Source organism: Nanorana parkeri, unplaced genomic scaffold (assembly GCF_000935625.1).
Source record: "Nanorana parkeri isolate BGI_ZX_2015 unplaced genomic scaffold, ASM93562v1 scaffold54, whole genome shotgun sequence".
Taxonomy (NCBI): Eukaryota; Metazoa; Chordata; class Amphibia; order Anura; family Dicroglossidae; genus Nanorana; species Nanorana parkeri.
This window is the reverse complement of record NW_017306322.1, coordinates 2,844,556-2,867,203: the sequence shown is the minus strand read 5'-3', so window position 1 is coordinate 2,867,203 and position 22,648 is coordinate 2,844,556. Positions and strand designations below refer to the sequence as shown.

The following is a 22,648-nucleotide window of genomic DNA, read 5'->3' as shown; positions in this document are numbered from 1 at the left end:
AATGTCAGAATGTGACTGTGGACCAGAGCGTCAGGAGAAGAGGCTTTGGGAGAACAGTTGCACAGGTTGGAGGCCAGAGCAAGAAATAAGGTTGCTTATTCCTCTACCCCTACTTTTAACTAGCATTTAACCCTTGCACTGCAGCTCATTTTTTTTAATTCCCAGAGTTCATCTTTAACTGCTTCTCTTATGCACTTTGAAGATCGATGCAGCTACAGATGTTAGTGAGGGCTTTTTGTGACACTTATTTATTGCTTATTTAATATGTAAATAGTTAAATGCCCATAGGCTGACCAAAGTAGCACTTTAAGCTATGTACATTCAAGTTGTGTTTGGGGGGAAAAAAGACATTGGAAAATATACTGGGAGGATCTAATAAATGTAAAAAAACCTGAAAGTTTTACCAACTCCCAGTCCAAACTTATAACTTCTACTCTGACAGCAGCCAAGCAAACTTTAGCCAAGGCGTGGAAGTCAGCTATACCCGCAGTGGCACTGGTCAAGCATATGATGTCCAGGCATCTAGTTAATGAAAAGCTTTCAGCTCTTCTACCTAACTCTTTGCATAAATTCTATAAAATTTGGACACCATGATTGACACACTATATGCCTATAATACGATTTAGAGTCCCCTGACTCTGGTTGAGTACATGGTTTACCTCGGCGGGCACCTGTACCTTGCCCAGCCCCCGACCCCCCCCCCCCCTTTTTGTGTAAGGTACTCAAATAAAGCAGTTTTACTCACCTGATCTTTGGTACTGCGCTTGTTGGCACTCACCTCTCTACCCCTCCGCTCCGGCTGTGAAATGTCCTTTGCGGTCCTCACATCTAATGCAGGTCATTGGACCTGCATAAGATGTGATAACATCAGTGGTCCTAAGACCGCCGGAGCCCAGGGGTGAAGAGGCTGCGGGGAAAGGTTTAGCAGTATGGAGGGAGCCACTGCGACCAAGAATCAAGTGAGTAAAACAGCTTTATCTGAGTCCCCTACACAAAACAAGCACTTAACCCATACATCGCGCGGGTAGCCCCACTTCAAGGGTAAGTTATTGATTTTCCTGGAGTTCTTTACTGGCGGTGTCACCTGAGATTGAGCCTTAGTGGAGTCGGGCAGTGTGATCTTGTGTATGGTTACATTTCAAAAAGACTTTGGGATAAATACAGGGATTTCTTTCACTCAATCACATTGCTTTTTCCAGCTGCAGGGGATTTATTTCTATAGCACCATCAATTTACACTGCACTTTACATACTATTCATTCACATCAGTCCTCGCCCTCAAGGAGCTTACATGCTAAGGTCCCTATTTCATATTCATTGTTTTTGGAGTGTGGGAGAAAACCAGAGTATTTACACAAGCACAGGAAGAAAATGCAAACTTCATGCAGATAGTGTCCTGACCGGGATAAAAACCAGAGACTGCCAGTGCTGCAAGGCAGAATTGCTAACCAGTAAGCTATTATGTTTTTTTACACAATTTCAATGTGTTGGGCAGTGCTGTACCTCAAATAAAAAAAGGTATAAACTACAAATTCCACTACAAAATGTAAAAGATACAAAGTACAAAAATATAGTACAGAACAGCAGCCTTTCTCAACCAGGGTGCCTTGGCACCCTGGTGTGCCTTCGGGCTTCCACAGGGGTGCCTCAGAAGTTTGTGGCAGTGGGACTGTGATATGAAGGAGGAATGAAGACTGAGGTGAAGGGGGCTCCTGGTGTAAAGGGGGTACTCTGATATGAAAGAAGGGTTTCTGATTATTTATTATTAGTATTTATGTAGCACTGACAATTTTACATTCATATGTAAAGCACATTCACATCAGTCCCTACCCACAAGGAGCTTACAATCTAAGGTCTCTATCTCACATACATAAACAGGGCCAATTTAGTACCCGCAGGTACTACAGTCTAATGTCTAATGTCAAATACTATGTAACTATGTCTTCTCACCTAGCTGTTTTACTGCTTCCTATAGGCACGCCTATATATTTATTTGCAGTTATTCAGGATGTGCCCCATGTAACATTGATTATGACACTGTCTATTATCTGATACATTCAGCCACACTACACTGCCTGATAGGAGGTAAATAATGGAGGACTAGTCTACCTCTGATTCATCCACTTAAAAAAACAAAGTGCCTAGATGGATTGTGCTGTGGTCCAGTCACTTGACACATTTATTACCTCATTGCTCTTCTCATTAAAAAAACCCTTTTTTTCTGATAAGGCAGACATTGTTTGATCCATAGCTCTAGGGAACCATCACATTTTACTGCCTATAAAGTCAATACTGCACAATTTTTTTCTCGTAACTGTGTCACAATAATTGTCTGTCACTCCATTGATTTCCTTCATCCTTTCTGCTTATCTCTTCCTCCATGGCAGACAAATTTGGGTCAGCATTCCACTTTCTTGTACTCCTTGCAAGATTTGTCTTCCCAGTGTTATGTTTTGCCAGTATTTTCCACATTAACTCTATTACATTTTTAAAATGGTAATTTCAAATGAGAGTCCGTGGCAGATCGGCTTCTATCGGCGTACCATAGTGCTGTGTCAGCTTTTCAGGATCTTAGGACAGTAAGGCTCAGTTGGCAATGCCAATGCCATATACACAGGCGCCTCAAACACAGACGACTACCCGTGAGGCGGCATGCCTGCCTGCGGATCGGCATCCTCTGTGTTGATCGATTGAATATGAGTTATACCTTCTACATCTTGACTGAAGGACCAATCTAAGAGCTTTTTACTGCATGTCTTGTGAGTATGATTTTATTACTTGTCAATTGAATAAAAGCGATTTTGCACATGTCGGAGCGCTCTGTGCTTTTTTGTAGAATACAACTCTCACAGAGCCTGCCTTCTGAACTACAACCCAACATCTGAACAATGTAACATTACCATTGCTTGCTGGAAGCAATTCATGAAGGGCACTGTAGTCTTCATTAATTGACATTGCATCATATGAAGCAGCAGGTAAAGAGATGGAAAACACACTGGGAATCCAGGAAGTTGTTGAAAGTGATGGGCAGACAGAAGGCAGCACTCACTACATAAGATTGATTTTTGTCAAGTAAGTTTTGATTACATTAATTAAAACACATATAAAAAGTATTCCTAGTACAATGCTGATTTTATAACAGTATAGTATATGCTGGAATTCTTTTAAAGTACTGCAAGCAAGTACCAAACACGAGGAATTACTGCTGGCATACTTGAGGCTGATAATACCCGGAAAAAAAATTAAATGAAAAAAAGCGACTTCTTCCGCCTATTCCTATTACTATACATCAGAACTTGCCGCCTCATAAAAGCTCTACAATGAACAACAGATTATTTCAAGGGAAACTACACTATTTTTAATCAGTTTTATTTTAATCTAAAAATATTTTAAGTTGTTTCATAATTGTTCATTAATTGTAAAGGTTTTTATTTACTAAATAAAGCTTTACATTAGTGTGTACAAATAACACTATGGTGTCTATATATAAACAATTTGCAGAGCCATAGGCCTTGCAAATCCCTGCAAAAATGGATCCACAAAACAAACGTTTCTCGAGATTTTGAGCTACTGAAATGTGCTTTCTTTCACCATATATGGACATTTCATTTTTTGCACTGCAATGCAGCCTATCAGTAGCCTGCACACCTGACCCTCATTAATTATCTATAGGGGAAACTCTGAATTTTCACCATCCTACTGGTTCAGTGAATCTGTTTCCTGTCTGGTTTTACAGTGATTCTACTACTTATTTTCTAACATTTGACCTTAAATCTTGTTTTTACCCTGATTTTTCCTGCTGTCTGCTTTGACCATCTGCCTGTTTGACCATGTTTCTGTCTAGTGATTCAGTACTGTGCTTGTCTTGTCAGCTAGTTGGCTGTCACTGCTAGATGTTCTGGGTGTTGTACCTGGGCCATTGCCATCCACACTCTGATTGTCAGAGGGTTGGGGTGGGGTATGCTGAGGTTGTTTACTACTTCCAGTAAATTTTCACATAATGCTGCCAAAATCAGAAAGATAGGATAACGATCATCTATAGTGCATATGTGGGTATCATAAAAGTCAAGAACAAAGAATGATCAGAAAATACTGGAAGTACAAAGCAATCGTGACAATGCTAACTCTAGAGAACCCTTATACAGGAGAGTAATAGTTAGCTGACAGGTAATGATTTGGCAATCTAACCGGTTCTATACAATAATCTTTTTGCTAAAATTAGAAATATATTTAGTGTTTTTTTTCTTTAAATGACTATGGTTCATCAGCATCACGAAAAGCTAAGAACAAAGCAAGTGACATTACACTGTATGACTTCTCATACAAAGAGAAACTCCTATTCTGTTTAAATGTACTTGCTTTAAAAGTAAGAAAGATAATATTCATCTTCATTATAAAGGAACTAAATTGTCAAAACAAAATAACAGAAAAGTAATAAACTCATTTTTTTTTGCATTAAAAAACGACATGTGCCATTTATTAACTCGTTCTGGAGTGATCTTGTGGGGTGCTTGTGTGTTTGTTGTATGGTATGGCTGTGTTCTGGTTGTCTGAGTATGTGTGTTGGTATGTATGAGTAGTTGTTTTTGATTTTTTTTTTTATTGTTAGATTTGTTACAGGCTCTGCATAGCCCTGGTATGATTATATACATATTTTGTAAAACTGAAAATAAAACTACACATGTAAAGAATGTGTATATCTATACATGTAAGTGATGCCAAAGCCAACTTGGTCCTTTTTGCTACACTACATTGTGTAACTGGGGTCCTGTGCTGTAATAGGGGGCAGCTAAAGAGAGAAGAACTGTCCAGTTTCTTGTGATCATGTACTCAACAGAAAACCAAGCTTAGAGAGTTGGAGCTGTTTGGAAATATTTTGACTGCAAGTGTCTGTATAATATTTAAAGAAATGCTTTGCTGGGCAATGTATATATGTTTGATCTGCATTCATTATTCAACAAAAGTTTGAGAGTTTAATACTACTTTAATGGAAACGCGTTTAGACGCAATAAAGATGATGACAAAAAAACTCACTAGAAAACGGACATGGATAGATGTGAACCTGACCTTACTGATATTATGTTCCACTGTGATCCAAAGCTTCACATATAGCTTTTTACTTGTTTTAATGAACAAGACCACATTTTAGCAGTTGTGTATTTCCAACATAGGTAATACAATAAAAAGAAAATATTACCTGGGAAAACTGGCATAGAGTTTGTGTTGAAATAAAAAGATATAAAGACAGGATGTAATGACATTCTGAAAAAAACACAGCTGCTCTAATCAAAGCACTGATATGACATGTTCCCATTGTCACCCGGGTTATGAGTCAATACCTCGTGACACACCCAGGGTCTACTGGTATGTAATCATAAGTAAAGTAAATCACAGCCTGACTGAGCTCTATATATGATAGCCATAAATCGACAAGGGCTTATGTGTGGCTAAACCCTCAAGGAATTTACAGGGATACTATGGTCACACACACGCAGTGTGCCTGCTGCCACTTTCCACCTAGAGCTTCCCAGGTACCAAAAAGCTGGGCAGGGAGCTGTGTAAGGGCCATACTGGGCTCTTTGGAACCTGGGACCCTCTGGCTGGCATTCTGCCCAGCTTCTGGCAACCAGTGACGTGAGCTGGGCAGGATGCGGGCCAGAGCCAGAGCTGGGCACTGAGATGATCCACCCCAGCCCTCTGTTAGTGTTCACCACTGCCACCCCCAAACATGCACCACTGGCACCTGCAACTCTCCCAGGCCTAAGGCTGCAAAAAGTCTAGGGACACAACAATGGGACATTGGGACACCCCAATATCACCTAAAGTCCCTATGAAAGCAGTTATGCTTGTCAACTGTATCTAATAAACCCATACAGAGAACCCTAAAAACATTGAAAACACAAAGTGTAAACACGCCGGGGGCAGAAAGTGGCGCAAATATGGTGCTGTTGCTCATAGCCAATTAAATTTCACCTTACATTGTGTGTGAAAATAAATTAAGGAATCTGATTTGTTGTTGTTGTTATTGATGATGAAAGCTCTGTGATTCCTTAACTTTTCTTTGCTCCAGTTGTTGTAAATCAGTCAAACTGACATCATGGACTTTATATAGTTTACACCCCCTTCAGACATCCTGATTATTGCAGTTCTCGAAACCTCATTGACCTGAAATTGGCAAGGATTGGCAAGGATGACCAGCTAAGGAAAGAGATTGCTCAGATCAAGAGTAGTAACTACGTCGATTTTTTTATGTTATAGTAAGGAAGTATAGCCACAGCTGCTAGTTTTATAATAAAGCCCAATTGAGCTTTCAATTTAAAGCATCTGAATACGTTCCATTGAAACAAAAGGTTTGCAAAATGTTATGGTGCCCATACACTCTTCGATTTTCGTTCGGAAATCTTCCACGAAAAAGGTCTTTCGAACGATAATCGATCAGTTGATGGGACATCAATGATTTTTTTACTGTAAAAATGTTACTGAATTTTCTCGAAAGGGTGCGGTTGCAAAACTTTTTTCGAATCAAACGAAAATCGATGGATTAGTTCCTACGAAAAAAAAGCGCAGCTAGAACAGTGCACATACACAAACGAAAAATATGTTCTGTTGATCGATAAAATTCGGTGAGTTGGTATTGCTAACGAACGATTATTGAAATCGACATTGGCCTGTGGTTGATGGGCTATTTGAGCTAGAATCGAACGAGGGTTCTTAGCAGCAATGGAAGTTTCCGATGGAAAATCTATAGGTATATGGTCAGCATTAGGCCCCTCTTACACAGGTGCCTTCAGTTCTGATCAGCAGGGGATCTGTGCGGAAATCCTCGGCTAATCAGAGCAGTCTGGAATGGATGTCGCCATTGTGACATCCGAGTCAGTCCAGACCCATGTTAGGTCTATGGGGAGTCAGATGTAAACAGACATGTGTCCATTTAAATCAGATCACCCCCAAACCATCACTACCAGATCCTCCAAAACAAACCTCTGTCCGGCTTGTATTTTGGGACCTAGCCGGAGCCGGGGGTAATCAAATGTAAACTCACACATATCCGCTTACATCCGGCTGCCCATAGACTAAGGCTGGGCACACACCTTACAACCATCGCAAGACTTCTGTCTTGCGATGGTTGTAAGGTACTTAAAAAAACGTACGATCTGCCTATGTTACATAGGCAGATCGTACTTGCGATGATCGCAAGCCAAGCCTTCCGATGACCGCAATGCCGAACGGGCAGTGTGCGCTTGCGCACACCGGCCCGTGCGGCTGTTATCGATGTTCGGCGGGTTTTCGAACATGTCCGTAAGTTTAAAGTCGTGCGACCTTACAGTAGTAGTGGTCGCACGGCTTCCACACACCTTACGATCATCGTACGATCGCGGGATTTCCCGCGATTATCGTACGATAATCGTAAGGTGTGTGGGGACCCTAACACTGGGCTTCAGATCAGATCTGCCTGAAACTGACAGGCGGATCTGAGCGGAACACCTGTCTAAAAGTGCTCTTTCAGTTTTTCGGCAGAAAGCAGCCATAGAGTGGCACATTCCTGCCTCCTTCCTTTCTAGTTCTGCAATCATCAAATCTAACGGGCTACAGTACTTTCTGAGTCACTAAACCACAACAGGAATGCAGATAAGGAGTTCTGACTTCCCTCATATTATACTTGTTCTATGACTTAGAATGTATTGAGACCAGCCACAGCCAGACAACTAGCATTTTCAGAAGGCGGTCAGCAATGCCATCCCAGGTATGTCCCTTGCAGCCGGTGACCTTTGATAGAAATCTGTTACAAAGCAAATTAGAAGTCTTAGAAAAAAGCTGACAGTGCCTGAGCCAAAAACCGAGGCTGAACTCCCTGCAAGAGTGGTATGAGAAACACTTTATGATAAGTTCCCAGTAGAAGGGTCTGTTGTGATCAAAGCCTGGAAACCAGTGGTACTACTACTAAACATCAACATAATCACTCTCACTACTATACTGTTAATGGAAAGGGGTTGTGCAAATGCCTATGTATGCTTTCCCTTCCATACTTCTCTGTGTACGTCTGTGCACTTGCAGTCATGGGCAAAAATATTGGCACCCCTGCATTTCTGTCAGATAATGCACCACTTTGCACAGAAAATTGTTGCAATGACAAATGTTTCGGCATTCTCATGTTTATTTCTTTTGTATGTAATGACACAAAAAAGTGGAGAAAAAAAGCCAAATCTGACACATTCCACGCAAAACTCCAAAAATGGACTGGAAAAAATAATTGGCACCTACAATTAATATTTGGTAGCACAACCCTTGGAAAAATATACTGCCAGTCCAGTACTGTCCAGCGCTTTGTCTGAAACCATTTCTGGGTGCTTTTTGACGTGTGCTTTGGGTCATTGTCCTGCTGTAAGACCCATGACCTCTGACAGAGACCCAACTTTCTGACACTGGGCCCTGCATTGCACCCCAGAGTTCTTTGGTAGTCTTCAGATTTCATAATGCCATGCACATAGTCAAGACATCCAGTGCCTGAAGCAGTAAAGCAACCCCAAAACATCAGTGAAGCTCCACCATGTTTGACTGTAGGGACTGTATTTTTAAAAAGCCTCATTTCTTTTTCTGAAAACAGTAGAATGATGGGCTTTACCAAAAAGCTGTCATTTTGTTTCATCTGTCCACAACATATTCTCCCAAAAGGATTTTGGTTTCCTCAGGCAAGTTTTGGCAAACTCTAATCTGGCTTTTTTTATGTTTTCTGTGTCAGCAGTGGGGTCCTCCTGTGTCTCCTACCATAGAATCCCTTTTCATTCAGATGGCGACGTATAGTGGGAGCTGACAGAGTTGTACCCTGTGCCTGAAGGTCAGCTTTAATTGCTTGAATTGGTCTGGAAGTTGATCAAGGGTCTTTATCCACCATTCGAACAATCCTTTGTTACAATCGTTGATCAATTATTCTCTTTCGTCCACGTCCAGGGAGATTAGCTACAGTGCCATGGGCTGTACACGTCTTCACAATGTTGCGCACAGTGGACCCAGGAATATTAAGATCTCTGGAGATGGACTTGTAACCTTGAAATTGTCCATGCTTTTCCACAAAAACTTGGAATCCAATTTTTGTTGCAATTTGGAGAAGGTGACAATAATTTTGTCCAGTTAATTTTTGGAGTTTTTTGCGTGGAATGTGTCAGGTTTGGCTTTTTTTTCTCTACTTTTTTGTGTCATACCAATACAAACAAAAGAAATAAACATGAGAATACCTAAAGATTTGCAATTGCAACAATTTTCTGCGCAAAGTGGTGCATTATCTGACAGAAATGCAGGGGTGCCAATATTTCTGGCCATGACTGTATAGAACCTGCATACTTGTGTGCACTTATATAACTTGCATACTTGTCTGCACCCATTTAACCTGCATACTAGCCGGCACCTATATAACCTGCATACTACTGTGCACCTATATAACCTGCATACTAGTCTACACCTATATAACCTGCACACTAGCCTGCACCTATATAACCTGGGCCGGATTTCCCACAAGGCCAGCCAAGGCCTCGGGGCAGCAGGGAGTAGAGGGGCAGCAGGGGTATGGAATTCCTATCTCCCGATACCCAGACGGGTAGTTGTTTTCTACATTTAGCGCTGCTTTGTGCAAGCAGAGCTACATGTACAGCGGGGAAGCCACCGCTTGTTTTGTACAAGTGATCTCGGCGACATTTTATGCAGCCTGCAGGTCCGCCATTCTCCATAGGGACAGGAGATTGCGTAGTCATGTCATTATGATATAAGTATACACCTAGGGGTCTTATAAAGACTTGCAATGTGAGTCATAAGATTTATCCATATAAACTGCTATTTAATCTTGACTTTGGTCTATTACAAAATGACAAAACTTGTATAGTGAATTTATACAGGCATGCTTGTTTTAAGGGGAGCTGTGCACACTGAAGCAACTTTTAACTTTTTTAAAGTTTTAAAACAATGATTGCTGGCCGCAGGTTAAAATGGCAAGACAACTTCAATAACATGAAATTACAAAATAGCTCATGTAACAATTGCATTTGTTATACCATTTTGCAGGGGGTGTGCTCCTTTAAGGCCATTTTAAAACATTGCAAACTATATTACATTTGTAGGATAACACACTATACATAGGCACAGCTAGAAAAAAGCAACTCCTTTATTATCCCATCAAATAATGGGCGCAGTTTAGAACACATCCAATTTTAGGATTTCTAATATAAATACCAAGTGGCTTTCATAATAATTCTAGAAGAGGTCCACATGGTGATTAAAGATGCCAAAAGATGCTTCCAATTGTAAATAAAAAATAAAAAATAAAACTGGGGGATAATCAAGTAGGAAAATGCATTGCCCAGGAATAGAATGACACTGATTAATTATCTACTGTCTCTCTTGGTTGCTTGCCATGCAATCTCTCTCAGCACATCTCAACTAATACACGGTGATTACTCAAGTAATGATAAAAGATTGATTTGTTCTGAACATGAGGAATATGTAATTATGCTAATACAGAAGAGTCTGTTTCTATGACAATGTAAGTAATTACCTTAATTACCAACATGCACTCGTGGTGGTCTCCAATATACCATAGTGGGTCTCTAACAGGGAAAAAAATCGCTTTGATTTTTAATGGCACAATTCCATTGATCAAGTAAAGTATTGCAGCTCTCCAGTATCCTTTTGTAATATACTAAATGATCTGGGCCATATGGCACCTTGTGTAGTGAGAACAGTCATCTGTTCAAAAAAACACTAACTAGCCAGAAATTCAAGATAGAGTTTTGCTAGGGCTGAGAAAGCATGTATTTATGGATGGTATAAACTGGTTTATTTCGCAAGGTCAAGATTTATATAGGGATCGGTAATACATCAATGACACTTATCTTTTATTGCTCTAATTGCGCTACAAAGATGAAAAGTGTAATCTGATTGGTTGCTTTGGAAAACTGTACTCTGCAAATCATTTTGCTATTTGCACTAAAGAAGAATGGCCAATTCCGCAATTTAGTAAACCAGGAAATTAATATTCATAAACTGTATGATTGTCTGCAAACTGGACAAATCGGAACGTATATATTTAAGAAAACATACAAATATGGCTGCTTTGTAAAATGATTAGTCGCAATTTTTGGTGCCGAAGCTAGCCGAAGGATCGGCCGAAGCTACGGCCAGATCCTTCGGCAGCTTTGTGAATAGACCCCTAAGACTCCACCATTCTAAAACTATAACACCGCAACATGCTAAGCACTGTTATGACAGGCGGTCAGGGTGTGTGGACTGTATAGAAATATATAATTATTTCATCCAAAATGATTTGCCAAACCCTGCTGCTGATTGGGTGAAACATTAGGCAACCATTGATCGTGACTGCTTCGTAAAATGACACTTTGGTGTATATTGATATACGCTTAATACACATATTTTATGCCAAGGACACTGGGGAACTTCGCGGGTCTCACGAATGTTTGCCAAGTGCTTCTTTTCAATAGAATTTTCGATTTGGGTATTTTAAGCTGGGTATGTACAGTAAGGGCCATTTCGCTAAACACAGCCTGGCACAAATGACATGTCAGTTCTATGGGCAGAGCAGGGTGCGGGCGGTTGTACTATGTTTCATCCTACTGTGCTGAAAAAAAGTACATCACACTGTGTACTTTTCTTTTAGAGCTTTATTGAAAAGCCACAAATGACATCTCAGTTGCAGGGTGCAGGGCGGTTGTACTGTGTTTCATCCTGCTGTGCTGAAAAAAAAGTACTGCATGCCGTACTTCTTTTCAGTGCACACCACCGCAATGCCAGTGCATTTTGGTGGTGTGAACCAAGCCCATCCTTGACAAGGCAAACTGCTTTGTCTTACGTTGGGGCTGCACTGGAATCAATGGAATCAATGGCCCAACTCATTAGTCAATTGGCACAGAAATTATTGACAAAGTTTGTATTGTTAGCAGAGAGACTGAGGCTGATTTACTAAAGAGGTTGAGGATCTTCAGTCCAAGAATTACCGGTAGGTGATACTACAGGTATCCAATCATGTGAATCATGTGAAGATGTGATACTAATCACATGAATAAAGTGAATATTCATACAATTTTTTTCAGTAAAAATTCTCAACTGCGTTAGTAAATCAGCCTCAAATTCTTTGCATAGTGTATGTTTCAATTATAAGATGTACTAAACAATATATCCAATTATTTTCTAATGACAGTTCCTCATTGTAGGGCCCATTTACACGGTTTTTCATGGCCTACCATTAAAAAATATGTGCTACATCACTTAATTATAAGTGAATCTGCACTTTTTGCACAGTTTTCTCTTAGGTTCCTCAAATACCTGTCGAGTCTGTCAGTGAAGTCATCCTAATATAGCTTCTTGTGATTGTGCTGCAACGATGCTGCACTGCTCCAGAATTCAGAGAGTTGCACCTCTCGTATAGGCTGTGTCTGATTGCACTAGAGTGAGATGTAAAAAATGTCCACCAATGAAACCTGCATGATCTGTGGTCAAGCATGTAAAGTGTACGATATATATATATATAGAGATAGAGATAGAGAGAGAGAGAGAGAGAGAGAGAGAGAGATTCTTTAGCACTTAGCCATGTACTTATAAAGCAGCCATGTTATCACTCATTGTAATGCTACTTGTGCCAAATGAGTCATTATGATAGTGTTTTTAATGTCTGGACTAAGGCCACTGAATTAACTTTTGTACATATTTCAAAAACAGGCATTTCAAAGAGCAGTGCTAGTGCTCACTCTTGCAGTAAATGATTCAGACCTATGCAAATGTACCTTTTCTTTAGAGTGGATAAAACGATATATACTGATTGGTTATGTTTACTGCATTAAAAAAAGGATGAATGATGAGCAATGAGCTATAACAATCAGTTAAATATTGGTACAGTTTATCTGTCCGCTCCAACCTGATTTTGTTCTTACACTACATTTTAAGACGGTTAATACAAGCATCATATGAGAGTAATTAGTGAGTTACAAATGCTATCTAGTAAAAACAGCAACTCTGCTCACACCTAGGCGACAGCGTTTTTGATGCACGTTTTTGTGCGTTTGTTGGCTGTTTTTATGCACGTTTTATGCGCATAAATCTAATTGTACATTTTTGTGAGCAGATTGTAGCTCATTGATGGTAATGAACAAACAGGCGTAAAAACGCACAAAAACACAGCAGATGTGCATTTTCAAGTGTTTTCTATTGAGTCTATGGGGCCATATGCCAAGTCCATGGGAAGTCTATATGCCAAAAAAAGCTCATGTACTTTTTCCAGTGACAGCCATTTTGCCTATTGCGACAAAACGCTCACATGTGAGCCAGGCCATAGAAATGAGAAAGATGTGACCCTGCGCGGCCCCGAAACGTCGGTTTATTTGGATGTCTGTGACGCTTTCTGTCCAATAAAAGGGACATATTTATCTTTACTACTGAGTGCTGGTGATTTCCTGACTTTCCTGTGTTTGCACGGCGCCATCCGTGGTATCTCATCACTGCGAGCACCACTTTTTTAATATCTGGCCGGGACTGCTGTGAGGAGTGCGGAGGGTCTCTCCATCTACTTACATCAATACTGAGGCATTCATTAATGTCTGGTAACTGCTGAGAATCAGCTGTTACCAGCATTACAAAGCCTGATATAACTCGTCACGTACAGTGTACGTGGCCAGTCATATAGGCACAAAGTGCCGGGACGTACACTGTACGTCTCCCATCACGAAGGGGTTAATATCACTTTAACTACTAACACAAATGTATCTTATTTGTACATCACTCGGCTGTAGATCCTCATATCATCTCTGAATTGGTGCTGACACTGTCATTCCTTCTGGAGGGGGGCTACTTTTGTTCCCTATGGTCTCTGTGTGTGTTGTAAAGTAGTCACCGCTCCAATCCCTACAATCTCAATACAAATTAGTAAACTAAACATGAGATTATAGTCCATCACAGGAGTGAGCTTGTAGTGGTGGTTACTTTACAACAAACACAGGAACCATGGGGAGCAAAAGTAGCCTCCAAAAGGATGGACTGTGTCAGCACCAATTCAGAGATGATTTGCGGATCTACAGCCGAGTGATACACAAATAAGATACATTTTTGTTAATAATTAAGGTACCTCAGTGCATTTTTAAGATTAAGTGTCACTTTAAGCTGAACTCCAGTCTTACCTTCAGTTTTGAACAGTTGTACAGGCTCCTTTTTAGTACTGCTGTACTTAGCTTAGTCTGATTTTACTGCATGCTATAAGCCTCTCACATTCTTTGGAATTCATAGTGTCTATGACACACTATAGAATTCCGTTCTATACCTGCATAACAAATGTCAGTGCTTGCCCTAGATTTATGTACCTGTAGAAAGGTACATGGAATGGTGCAAATACCGACATTATCGGTGAGAAGGTGCACTGCGGCTGGAGTGTTTATGCAGTACACTCTGTCCTCAGTTCAGCCCACCACCTCCCACAGCTGCTGAACCTGTCACACAGCGGTGCAGTTGCCGAGGAGTTTTGATAGTAGGTGGAGCCTGAAAGGGAAGCTGGGACACTAGTTTCCAATCAGGTCTGCTGAAAATGCAGTGATTTGATAGCAGACAGAGGGTGATTCCATAGGCATTAAACAGACTGCTATTGGTTATGGAGTCCACTCACTGCCTGCTGTCAATCACTAGCAGAGTGGACTTTATGGGGAACTAGCCCCTCGGCATCACCATCAGGCTCTGCCCAGTGTCAGCATCACTGGTTGTTAAGGATGCTGTCAGCTACATAGACCTAGCAACCAATTAATCATCCCTGGCCCCATTCAGCTGCCAGCCATGGCTATATTTGGGTAATGATGTCAGTCAGCATCCCCAGCCCTTTTGTTTACATTCAGCTGCCATGTGGGGAATCTCCAGGCAACTGCTGAATGGGGCAAGGGATGCGTAATTGGTTGCAAGGAAATAGGTGGCCCAGTGTCCTAGCAACCAATAAATCATGACTATACCACACTCTGAGCACTGGTGTCTGTCTCTATGATGACAAATCAGAGTTGGTCTTAATCTCAGCCAGTTTCCTAATCTGTAAATCTGTAAACTTGTGATAACTCTTGTGATAACTCACAGCCATAGTGACAAGTTTTTAAAGTTGCGGTAATAAAAACTACTTGAATCTGGGTTGTTTTAAAGAGACCATACTGCCAGAAAAGATTCATAAATGCTTCACTAAAGTCCCCCCAATGGGCATGGGCTGCACCAAAGAACACAAAACATTGGACCTGCACTATTTCTGCCAAGGTGCTTGGGGCGTGCATCGCTTTAGTGCCTTGGGGTGCCATTCAGCACTACGCGTATTGTGGTAACGTAGGTTAAAACTTGCATTACTGCAAGGGAACAATGTGCCATGAGTCCCGGTGACAATAGTCGCCAGGACAAACAGAGACAGTGAATCTCCCTAGAGGGGAACAGACAGCAATTAAACCTGGCAGGGGCTCTAACCATGCCAAAACTAAAAGAAACGTTTTTAATTTAGATGCACTTAAAAAAAAAATTCTTGCTAATGTTAATAAGTTATTGCTATTGTCACCAAATCGTTGCTGTTTAGGACCCATAGGCTAGATGTTACTGTACTTATACCTTCCCATAGGCTTCTTTCATTTTATAGTATGTTCTCTAATGCTGACCAAATACATGGCAATTTCTAGCATTTTCAATTACTTTTAGCTTATAATGACAAAAAAGACTTGCATGGATCAAGGAATTCTATCGTCAACAGATTTGTATTGTATATAGGTTTGATAGAAGCTGTTGGTGGTAGATCACCTTTACATGTTTGGTCATTATTTGTGATATAAAGCTGGGTGAATGTGACTGACTTGCCAGAAAATTGCTGTGTGTATAGTCAGCATATGACCATGGTGTTAGCATATGTAACTGTTTGAATGATTACATGCCTGCAGATCAGTACAGTTTGTAATGAAAACAGCAAGGAGCCTGCCACCCAGAAAAAAGTGGCTGTCCTAAGCAGTGAACAAATTCAAGCAAGAAAAAAGGATCCTTGCTACACTCCTTACAGGGTTTGCCATGTATATATACAAGCGGGTGCTCGAAATGACTGCGGATTGTGCCGCCACATGTAGATAGTTGAAGAATGTCACCAGCACACCAAAACAATGTTTACAGATGATGATTATTGATGACCATATCTGAGTCTGATGAAGGGGACCCTTCGTGGCCCGAAAGCGCATGCAAATGAGAGACAGCATTCATCAATAAATGAACACTTAATTGCTGTGATCTTTGTTTTGGTGTGCTGGTGACATTCTTCAACTAAGCAGATCTGGATCACTCCTGATCAGTAGCGTAACAATAGCCATAGTGGCCCGTGCGGCTGCTGTGGGGCCTGGGGGTGTAATGGGGCACCAGTAAGGATCACAGATGTTGCTGCTGACACTACCATTATTTATCAAGGAGAGCTGACATCAGATGTACGGGGGGGGGGGGGAGACTATGCAGGCAGCTCTCCTGCTATCTGACTTTAATATAATTGACAGTAGAGAGGTTGCTGGGGCCCCATCAAAATTTTCCTATGGGGTCTCATGATCTGTGGTTACTCCCCTGCTCGTGATATAAACAACATAACATTTGTCATTAACTATCTTTTATCCACCCTGTTAATAACTTCATAACACAAAGGATTAAATCATAGAAACACAATATAAAAAGGACTGACCTCAGATCATCACATGCTTCTTCATCGGAGGAGAGTGCTGATGCAGGGATACTGCAGACACTGCCGATGGAACGACTGGGCTTTAGTTTACCTTCCTTAAGGAGAAGAGAAGAACTTTTCTTTTTCTTCTTACCAAAGAGTTTCCTTAGCGGCTGAAACTTCCCAGTCCTTTTCTTCTCTATAGTACGGAAGAGAAAAATACACACTGTTATCAAAATAACCTGCACTAAGGTATGGCCACGCAATCTCTCACACTAGAATAGGACAAAGTCAAAGTGCAATTAGTGGAGGTATAAGGAAGCATGTGTTCAAATGGAATATCGTGTTTTACCACTAAAGCAGAAGAAGATTGCTAAACACAGATTTCTAAATCACAATTTGCTGAGCACTGCAGAGCCAGGGATCCAGAACAGCCCTAGTGTATAAAGTAAGCCACCTTAAATTCATGCACTTGAACAAACAAGCAATAATGTTAATAAATAGGGAAAACATTGACTGGAGAATAGGTGCAGTGGCTTTTGCTTTTTTTCTTTTTTTTTTTTCTAGTGATAGGGTAATATAAGCAGCTCACAGAAATCATCTGATGCACTAAGGAACCTGTACTGAAATATGGTAGATTACCAGTTAAACCTGAAGCTCACTATCTAACAGCATAGTGCAGAATTCCCTATGTACACTTAGTGCATTGTATGTATATGTGCAGAGAATATCAGTGAAAAGCAGACTACTTTAGTGCATTTATTTAAATAAAAACAACACGTTTTAATTTTAGCCACATGCCCATTTGTTCAATGCAAAGTACCTAAAATGGCCACAAGTATGTGGATACCCTTCCAAATTATTGAGTTTGGGCGTTTCCAGTGAGCCTACTGGTAGTTTAACAGCATACAAAATCATTTTGTGCTCATTCAACCTTTGACAACTGTTCGGGGAAGGCTTCTTTCTTATCCAGTATGAGTGTACCACTGTGCACAAAGCCAGCTCCATAAAGACATGGTTTGAGACATTTAAAGACATGTAATGACATGTAATTGTGGGCATAGCGTTCTGTTTAGGCTTTTCTTCTTTTTTTTTCATCTCTCTATAGGTTGAACATGATGGACATGTGTCTGTTTTTCAACCTGACTAACTATGTAACTATGAGTTTGGTGCAAATGAACTTTAGTAGCCTGCACAGAGCCCTGACCTAAATGCTACTGAAGACCTCAAAGACCAGAGAAGGCCATTTGCAAGCCAGGTCTTATTGTTTAACATCAGTATCTAACCTTACAAAAACTCTTATTGTATTGCTGAACGGGCACAAATTCCCACATGCAAACTCTTGTGGACAGCTTTCCCAGAATAAAGAAGGCTGCTATAGTCATGAAGATAGGGAACAACTCTATATTAATGCCCACGGTTTTGAAAAGGGATCCCAAACAAGCTAATTACAGGTGTTATGGTCAAGTATTCACTGGTAACTGTGTTATATATTAAGTAACTATGCAGTAAGCATTTTATACAATACTCATGAGGAATTTTCCTTCCTGCACCAGCTTTCTTGTGAAGGGACCAGATCCTTCAGAGCAGCAGTGGTATGCAATTTGATGGACAGCTACAGAAACTCAGGAGCTTTAGGACTTCCTACCTGAAGAACTAATGCACTTGCAGTCAGGAAGTCCCAGAGCTGGAATAAATATATCTCTGGTGAATCTCGTATTCGTATAGCAACGCATAACGTTCAAGGCCTGAATGCGCCCGTGAAAAGGCGAGTGGCTTTCAACCACTACCATTCCCAAAAAATAGATGTGCTCTCCTTCATTTTTTTTTTTTTTTTTTTGTTGTCGTTTTTTTTTCTTGATATTGTTTTTATTATGTCTTTAGGTGTTGTAAGGCACTATAATAGGGATAACCTAGTAATCTGGTCTCGACTGTTCTTACACAAGCTTTTGGTAAGAATAGTCGACAAGTCCCTGGGTTTTTGACCATCGGTCGAGCGACTGCTAAACCCCAAGATGACAAGATGGGACGTAGGTATATCTTTAGGGGGTAAAATAGGAACAGTTCCGCTAAGGCCGAAGTTTGGAGCGGGAAGCTGGGCAGGGGGCCAGCTTGAGCCGAAATAAAAAACGGTAGGCTTGTGTCGACAATTGAGACCAGATACTAGAGATGGAATAATAAGGAATCCTGAAGACTGTCTTTTTGTTTTATGTTGTTCTGTTACATTGTAGTATGTAGATGGTCATTGTATATGCCTCAATGAAAAATAATAAAAACTTTTGAATATAAAAATATATCTCTATCCTCTTGCTAGAAAGCCAACTGTAGCCTGGACACTTACAACAGCTCTTTGGGTGGTTACAAGCAATGGGGGCACACAATGAAAAGTGGTGGAAGAGATACAAGCCTCAGAACATGTGATTGTTCTTTGAGTTAGAAAAAGAACTCAGAGTGGCTAAATGTGAAGATTAGTGCTAAAAAAGAGAATTAAATTAGTGCTAAAGATGAAGAAAAAGGGGCAAAGTGGAAGAAAAAGCACAGAGCACAAGAGAGAAAATAGTGAGGGCAAAGCCTGGGCCTGATTTGCTAAAGTGCACAGTGAAGTGAACCTGTATTCTTTTCAAACATCCAGACATGTCAAGAAGCCCAACAATTTTAGGTTCCCCTTCCACCTGATTGGATGTTTGAAATGAAATAGGGATAATCTACCTCGCTTCACACTTTAATAAGTCATGCCCATGTTCACGTCACTCTACCTCACTTCACACTTTAGTAAATCAAACCCCTATTCTACAGCTACTGTAAATTGCTCAGGCCTATAGCAATTTTACAGTGGGCATAACAAAGTTAGCGTTCCATTGATCATTTGCATTGCTGCACTTCTAGTTAATGAGAGTTTTGGAACTGAAGCTATTGATACTCAGATAATTCCACAGATTGAGATAAAGAAGATACAAGAAAGTGTTACTGTTATCTTCTATACAAAGCTTGGCAGGAGACTTCTTTTGTAAATCATTCATAAGGACTGGTAAAGAAGTGTTCTACTTAAGCTTGATAATAAGCTGTGGAGATTGTTTATGAAGCAGCGGAGGTCTTTGGTGCTTGTTACTACTACTTTTTAGAGTTATATTAGGTCTAGTGTTGAATTTGGAGGTTAGATTGCAGTTTAGAGATCAGGTTAAGGGAGAGCGGTTACATGATATGTTTAAGGTCTGGGTTAAGGGTAAAGTTTGTAAGTTAAGTTGGGTTTTAGGGGTTAGGTAAAGCTTTGGAGATTGGTTTAGGAGTTGGATTCAGTTAAAATGTATGTAAAGCTAAACATTTTTCAAGTTATGGATAAAATGTGGAAGCGATTGAACCTCTGATTTGCATGTTCAATGGCTTCAATATTTTCTGAGTCACGGATCAGGAGCCAGTATGCAAACAGTGAAGTGAGAACTACTAGGTTAGTGACCCAAAAAGTACTGAAACCAATGTTTCTGCAAGACTGCCAGGTAACTAGCATTTTTAGAAGGCAATGTTAGCTCTACCTGTCTACCTTCCTCAGAAAGGTTGGCCTTGAAAGCAGAAGATTAAAGTGACACTAAACTCAGGAGCTAAATCTTAAAAATGCATTCAATCTTATTTGTGTAAATCATCTCTGAAGCAACAAACAGGAGAAGAGGAGATTGCAGGAAAATGTTCTCATAGCTGCATGTTATTAGAGAAAAATCTAAATAATGACATATAAATATGTCATAATATCTCTTTATATTGTAACTTACCTTAACTGAGGCATGATGATAAGATCCAACCTGCACTGGCTTCAATGTTCTCTACACACTCCTCACAGCAGGATATCTCATTGAACTATCTGTGACGGGCCAGCTGTTTATATAACATTCTGTTTTTGGTGACTCTTCCTGATTATTCTTTAACCTAAACTGTTTTCCTACACTTGAACAGTCATTTCAAATTCTCCATATTTTCTGTACACTTGACCCGTATTTATTCCTTTGCTGAGATGATATGAGAACATAATGCAACATCTAACACAATCTAGGAAACACTAAAACAACAAACTGTGTACCAAATGTGAACAAAATGCAGTTATGACTGCCGCTGTACAGAAAATGGTTTATTGGATCCTAACTGGAATATAATATAAACCAGCACAACAATGCATCTAAATTAATTTTCACATAGCCCAGGCTCTTCCTAAAAGTCTCTTTATTGATTGCGTAGAGCACTTTTTCCTCCCTGTTTACTGGACGATGAATATAAATTATGAGCCACAAATGCGGGTTATATCACAAAATTGTCTTGTCCTTACAGAACCTCTGGGCTGTATGAGGTGCTTTATTTGAGGAGGTTGATAAAGGCAGATACACACTTAAATATCTACACAGACAAGGTGTATTAGTGTGGGATATCAGCAGCTTAGAAACTCAGGGCTCGTTCACACCACCAGCGTTGCCCATAGCAGTTCCAATGCAAAATAGCCTTATTTTTTATGGGGTCAGTTTACTCCAATGAGCTGTGTTGGAGTGCACCAGAAATAAAAATAGGATGCTCACATTTTTACACAGTGTGTTGCTTCATTGCATAGTAAAAGTAACAAAATCATAAAAGAAAAAAAAACCCACAACACGTTTTAAAAACAAATTGTAGCACTACACACTGTAAAATTGCATGCTAGCTCATGTGTGTTATGTGCATACTAACACATGCACTGTGGTGTGAATGAGCTCTCAGAGACTTCAGCTGCCAGATGTCCATGCCATTGGCATTACAAAACTGACCAAGTGTGTTACTTTTTTTTACCTCCCAACATAAATTAAAGATAACCTGTATTAAGAGGGTCACATAGGCTGCCACTGGTGGCTTCCATCTGAAAATGCTATTTGGCAGGCTGTCCCTGGTTTTAATGATTTAAGTCACTGACCCAGAAGAGGCAAACAGCAACTGAAGTCAGAATTCCCACCCTACATACCTGTTTCAGCTTAGTAGTACTGAAGCCTGTGGATTACCACAATGGAAGGGCAAATAGAATTTTTAGTAGGAAAGATCAGTAGCAACAATCTTCAGACTATTCTTACTACAAGTTTACTAATAGCGGGGGACTCCCGGAGCGTCCGGGAGAGTTGGGCTGTCTGGAGATCAGTGTCCCTGGTTACCTCGTAACCAGGGACGCTGATCTGTCTGTGAAAGTGGCCGGAGCCAGCCATGAGATGACGTACAAGTTGTACACTGCTGTCTGTGTTCTGGGGCATGTCATAAAGAATATGATGCAGAGAGATTGGGAGGCTATTATTCTCTATGTCCAATGCTGTCACATGCATACAGAGATGTACAGGTTCTAAGAGAAGGAAGGGCTAACATGTCCCTGGCAAGCTAATGCATTCATTCGACACTTTTATATTTTGTAAGGTCTGATCTTACATATATACTTTTAATGACAGGGAGACACACATGATATTTTTTTGTTATATAATACCGCAGCTATCCTTTAAAAATGACTTTCTCTCATGATTGTAGACTTCACTGTGACTCCCAGTGTTCCAAAACAACAAATTTCCCATGTGCATTCTTACTTAATTTTTTCTAGCATGACATTCTGTCCAAAAACTTCCTGTAGAATAAAGACTGGTCACTGCTTCTCTTTCTCCTTGTGCAGGATGACTTGCCTTGTCTTCACTACCTCCTGTAATTTTCTTTAGGCAGCCTGTAGTGGGTGGAGCCTGCTGGATCCCTTCCATAGCTCTGCTCTCTGTACAGGCTATATGCAGCACAGTGATGACATATAATGCTATTTTTACAAGTTAATAACTGTTTGCACAGGCATTTGGTGCACACAAAGTAGGTTTATGTCCTTTGTGGCTATTGAAAAATATTTTGTATGAAATGTTTTGTGCATTCAGCTAAAGGCTCCACTCACACCTATATTTTAGGTGTGATTAGAGATTCCTGCGGCAGGAACCCT

General features: G+C 40.4%; 1 protein-coding gene across 1 annotated transcript in view; it reads right to left on the bottom strand.

Annotated features, from left to right (window-relative positions):
- Nucleotides 1-22,648, bottom strand: part of KIAA1211 (KIAA1211 ortholog) — an 88,932-nt gene that overhangs the window by 29,821 nt on the left and 36,463 nt on the right. Inside the window, exon 2 of the mRNA XM_018575648.1 lies at nt 16,708-16,885. The gene's annotated coding sequence lies outside the window, so the exon portion shown is untranslated. The remainder of the gene's footprint in view (nt 1-16,707; nt 16,886-22,648) is intronic.